Here is a 5299-nt window from a genome sequence, read left to right as displayed (position 1 = left end):
TTGGGCCGCGGCCTCGTCAGGAGGCCCTATGGTGCCGGCCCCACGGGAGTTGGCAGGCAGCCCGAGTTCGCCTCAGGTGGGGCCGACTGGTGGGCGAGTGGCTCAGGCCACAGGCCATGCAGGACAGACCTCGGCAGCTGGCCTGCGTGATGGGGGGCCTGGGCCTGGTGTCAGATGACATTTTGTTTCTGGAGGACAGACACTGCCACTTCTCACCCATGTCCTCGTGTCCTGTGCACTGTGTTCTTTCTTTCTTCCTTTTTTTACAGTGACACACAGCTCACCAGGGTTGGGGCACAGGAGGGTGGTATTCTCCAACTGGCAGAGGCAATTTGGGCATGTGTCCTGACCCGGAATTGAACCTGGGACTCTTCAGTCCACAGGCTGATGCTCTATCCACTGAGGCAAACCAGCGAGGGCTGATTTTTTAATTTTTTTTTTTGAGAGGAGGAGAGAGAGAAAAAGATGGATTGGCTGCTTCCCGTATGTGCCCTGACTGGAAATCGAACTTGCAACTTTTTGGTGCACAGGATGACACTCCAACCAACGGAACCACCTGGCCAGAGTAGCCACTGTGGCTTTTGATACCAGGGTCCACGTCCTGGATTTGGAGATGTTTTCCTCCCTGGGCCTCTGTGGCACGTTGTCGTGGCTTCTCTCCAGCCTTTGTGACGCATGGCCTCCGGTCCCAGCTCTTTGGGAAATCCAGTCCAGTCCTCAGGGCTCAGTGGCCACCTCAGAACTGCCTCTCAGTACACTGGCTGCAGCCCAGCCTCTCCCCTGGACAGTCCCATGATCTCCCCTCATTCCAGCCTGTTCTCCTGTCCCCACATTTTAAAAACAGGTGCTCTGGGGTGTCGACCTGACTCTGCAGACACATCACATGGGCCACCGGATTGCAGACAGTCAGCAAGGGAAGGTGTTCCCGTGTTCTAGCTGGATGAGCAGCGGGTGCTGAGATAGGGATGCCTGGAGTTGGTCCCTGGAAGGCCTGAAGCGGCGGTGCCCTCCTGGTGGTGAGCAGAGGTTTGCTGTGGGGACAAAGCACCACGAGGTGGGAAGGGGAGGGAGGGGGAGAGTGCGAGGGCTGCCTGTGGAGGCCGGAGGGCAGGGGAGTAGCCATCAGAATGTCCTTTCCACAGAATGTTCCATTCCTCTCCTTCCAGTGCCTGCTGTCCGCTCTGCGCTCCGAAGCTTGCCTCGCACGGAATTGCCCTGCCAGCGAGTTTTAGCGCTTCCCCACGACCAGAGCTCCTCCATCGAGTGCAAGGCTCGGTCTGCCCGCCTCCACCCTCTCAGCCCCCAGGTGCAGCGCTCAATGCAACGGGGGCTGAACATGTTTCTGGACTCGGCCAGTCCTCAGGGCTCAGTGGCCACCTCAGAACTGCCTCTCAGTACACTGGCTGCAGCCCAGCCTCTCCCCTGGACAGTCCCATGATCTCCCCTCATTCCAGCCTGTTCTCCTGTCCCCACATTTTAAAAACAGGTGCTCTGGGGTGTCGACCTGACTCTGCAGACACATCACATGGGCCACCGGATTGCAGACAGTCAGCAAGGGAAGGTGTTCCCGTGTTCTAGCTGGATGAGCAGCGGGTGCTGAGATAGGGATGCCTGGAGTTGGTCCCTGGAAGGCCTGAAGCGGCGGTGCCCTCCTGGTGGTGAGGGACACTTGGTGCTGGCGGTGAGCAGAGGTTTGCTGTGGGGACAAAGCACCATGAGGTGGGAAGGGGAGGGAGGGGGAGAGTGCGAGGGCTGCCTGTGGAGGCCGGAGGGCAGGGGAGTAGCCGTCAGAATGTCCTTTCCACGGAATGTTCCATTCCTCTCCTTCCAGCGCCTGCTGTCCGCTCTGCGCTCCGAAGCTTGCCTCGAACGGAATTGCCCTGCCAGCGAGTCTTAGCGCTTCCCCACGACCACAGAGCTCCTCCATCGAGTGCAAGGCTCGCTCTGCCCGCCTCCACCCTCTCAGCCCCCAGGTGCAGCGCTCGGAACCACCTGGCCAGAGTAGCCACTGTGGCTTTTGATACCAGGGTCCACGTCCTGGATTTGGAGATGTTTTCCTCCCTGGGCCTCTGTGGCACGTTGTCGTGGCTTCTCTCCAGCCTTTGTGACGCATGGCCTCCGGTCCCAGCTCTTTGGGAAATCCAGTCCAGTCCTCAGGGCTCAGTGGCCACCTCAGAACTGCCTCTCAGTACACTGGCTGCAGCCCAGCCTCTCCCCTGGACAGTCCCATGATCTCCCCTCATTCCAGCCTGTTCTCCTGTCCCCACATTTTAAAAACAGGTGCTCTGGGGTGTCGACCTGACTCTGCAGACACATCACATGGGCCACCGGATTGCAGACAGTCAGCAAGGGAAGGTGTTCCCGTGTTCTAGCTGGATGAGCAGCGGGTGCTGAGATAGGGATGCCTGGAGTTGGTCCCTGGAAGGCCTGAAGCGGCGGTGCCCTCCTGGTGGTGAGGGACACTTGGTGCTGGCGGTGAGCAGAGGTTTGCTGTGGGGACAAAGCACCATGAGGTGGGAAGGGGAGGGAGGGGGAGAGTGCGAGGGCTGCCTGTGGAGGCCGGAGGGCAGGGGAGTAGCCGTCAGAATGTCCTTTCCACGGAATGTTCCATTCCTCTCCTTCCAGCGCCTGCTGTCCGCTCTGCGCTCCGAAGCTTGCCTCGCACGGAATTGCCCTGCCAGCGAGTTTTAGCGCTTCCCCACGACCAGAGCTCCTCCATCGAGTGCAAGGCTCGGTCTGCCCGCCTCCACCCTCTCAGCCCCCAGGTGCAGCGCTCAATGCAACGGGGGCTGAACATGTTTCGTGGACTCGGCAGGTCCTGGTGGCTCAGGACGGCGCAAAAGAAATATCTCCAAGCAACATCGACCCAATTTTCAAGGGAAGACATAATCCAACCTTGGAAACCTCCAAACACAGATGAAAACAGGATTTGGTTTAGCATTGAAGGACCTTACTAAGAAGTACTCTGACAAGCTAGAATGTTGTGGAAATGAAGTGGAGAAGATAATTGAAGAAAGATGATGCAAAACAATTGAGCTTGGCACAGGAAATGAAAATAGTAAGGCAGCAGGAGTGGCTATAATTGAGGTATTTTTACCTCCATGAAAAGATAGAAGAACCCCTTGGAAAACCAACTACACATCACCAGCAGAGACCTGAGGTCTGAAATAGCCAAAACCTTTGAATTTCAGAAAATTATGTCAAAATTGTCATATACAGTGGGGCCTTGACTTACGAGTTTAATTCGTTCCGTGACGGAGCTTGTAACTCAGATTACTCGTATGTCAAATCATTAAAGTGAACGAGTGAGACACGTGATGCTGGGCTGATGTTGTGGCATTCACTGTGACGTTCGCTGCGCCAACTCGCGATGGGGTATCTGAAGCTGGCTCGTAACCCGAATTTTAGCTCGCAACTCAAAGCAAAAAATCAGCCGAGAGATGGCTCTTATCTCGAAAGACTCATTAGTTGGGACACTCGTAAGTCAAGGCCCCACTGTATAAGAAACAACCTCAACTAGGTATGTTATGGAAAAGTGTGCAGAATTTTAAAATAGAGTTAATCCTATATAATAAAAGGGTAATATGCAAATCGACCTAATGGTGGAAAGACCAGTCTCTATGACACGAACTGACCACCAGGGGGCAGACACTCAATGCAGGAGCTGCCCCGTGGTGATCTGTGCGCTCCCACGGGGGAGGGGTGTGTGTGTGTGCTGCTCAGCCAGAAGCCGGGCATGTCTGGGAGTCAAGACAAGTTTGCCAAGTTTCAGACCAGGCTCATCTGACCCGGCTGTGGAGGGCAGTCAGCTGGTCTGGGTTCTTGAGTGACCGTTCTGGCGAGTGACCCCCGTCACCTGCCCAGCTCTGGTCCCCAACCAAGCTGGCCGTGCCCTTACCTGGGGGCAGATGAGCTGAGCGAAAGCAGATGGAGCCCTCAACACCCGTGGCAGCCGCTGGGGTCACAGAGTGGGGGGTGTGATGGGATGGAGGCAGCTGGCCAGGCCGTCCTGTTGCCTCAGCGGCTGATGTCCTTTCTGCCCCGAGACAGTGGCCGGCCCCATCCAGGGCAAGCACAGGGCCAGGTGCAGGAGCTGAGGAGCCAACGGGTACAGCTGGAGTGGCCCTGGAGGCAGCAGGTGTCACCGGGACAGGACAGGGACTCAGCTGCCTGTCAGGGACGAGAGCTCAGTCCAGCAGCTGCCAGGGGGGCAGTAGGGGTGCGCACTCCCAGCTCCCTGCTCACGGGGCCCTGAGACCCTGTGAGCAAGGCTGAGGCAAAAGTGCCTTTTTGTGACTTTGGTCTGGGAGCCGCATGCCATTTGCACAGCACAGGTCAGCCCTGCTGTGAAGGAGGGACCCTTCAAGGGCCTGGGAGACAGAGGTGGAGTGGGGGCCACCATGGGGGCAGATGGCCACACCGGGGAGGTGGGTTGCTGCTGGAGGGAGGGAGGGAGAGAGAACAGACTCCCTTCTCGTCTTGAACTGCTCAGCCTCCTCGGAGTGGGGCTCCAGGGCCGGTGCTGGTTGGGGGAGTGAGCAGCACCTGGCATGTGGTCCCCTCCCCCCTGTATCTCAGTCCCAGCTCCTCACCCAGCGACGTCAGGATCTGCCTTCCCATGCCCATCGCGGACGCCACAGAACATGGACAGTTCACGGTGTTTTCTCTGGGCATGGGGGGTGGGGGCTGCACAGGGAAAGAAAACAAAACTGAAGAAACACACCTTCCTTCCTTAAAAAAGCATGAAATAGAGAAAAGAATAATGGATACTTATCATTGAAACCACCTAGTTCACGTAGACTCTCTTCACAAGCCTGGTCACGGCAAGGGAAGGGTCTTTTCTTTTGTTTTCTTTATTTTTTTAATGTGTTTTTTATTGATTTCCAAGAGAACGGGAGAGGGAGAGAGAGAGAAACATCAATGAGAGAGAATCATTGATCGGCTGCCTCTTGCAGGCCCCGCACTGGGGATCAAGCCCACAACCCGGGCATGTGCCCTGACCAGGAATTGAACCCTGACCTCCTGGTTCATAGGTCGATGCTCAACCACTGAGCCACACCTGCCGGGCTGGAGAGGGAAGGTCATGGTTCCAGGTCCTGGGTTTGGGTGCCCCCTTCAGGAACCCTCCTCCAGGAACAGGTGCTGTGCTAGGTCCCTCAGGCTGAGGGGCTGACGGGCCCTCTCCGCGTGTGCCTGCTCCCTGCATTGACGTCTGCTCTGTTGTAAGAAAAGCGGGGCCTCTGGTTGCTATCGCCCCCCTCGCCTCCCCAGGCAGACGCTTACCTGTTCCCTGGAGCCT

The 5299-nt window shown here is 57.1% G+C and overlaps 1 long non-coding RNA gene across 1 annotated transcript; it reads left to right on the top strand.

The window, feature by feature from the left end:
* The first annotated feature begins 1989 nt into the window (after positions 1–1989).
* Positions 1990–3079, top strand: LOC106726883. Its single transcript, XR_001363010.1, has 2 exons — positions 1990–2475; positions 2626–3079. It is a non-coding gene; the product is annotated as an uncharacterized LOC106726883 (long non-coding RNA).
* Positions 3080–5299: the final 2220 nt, after the last annotated feature.

Source organism: Myotis brandtii, unplaced genomic scaffold (assembly GCF_000412655.1).
Source record: "Myotis brandtii unplaced genomic scaffold, ASM41265v1 scaffold1094, whole genome shotgun sequence".
Taxonomy (NCBI): Eukaryota; Metazoa; Chordata; class Mammalia; order Chiroptera; family Vespertilionidae; genus Myotis; species Myotis brandtii.
The sequence above is the reverse complement of the archived record's forward strand: the minus strand, read 5'-3'. Positions and strand labels throughout refer to the sequence as shown.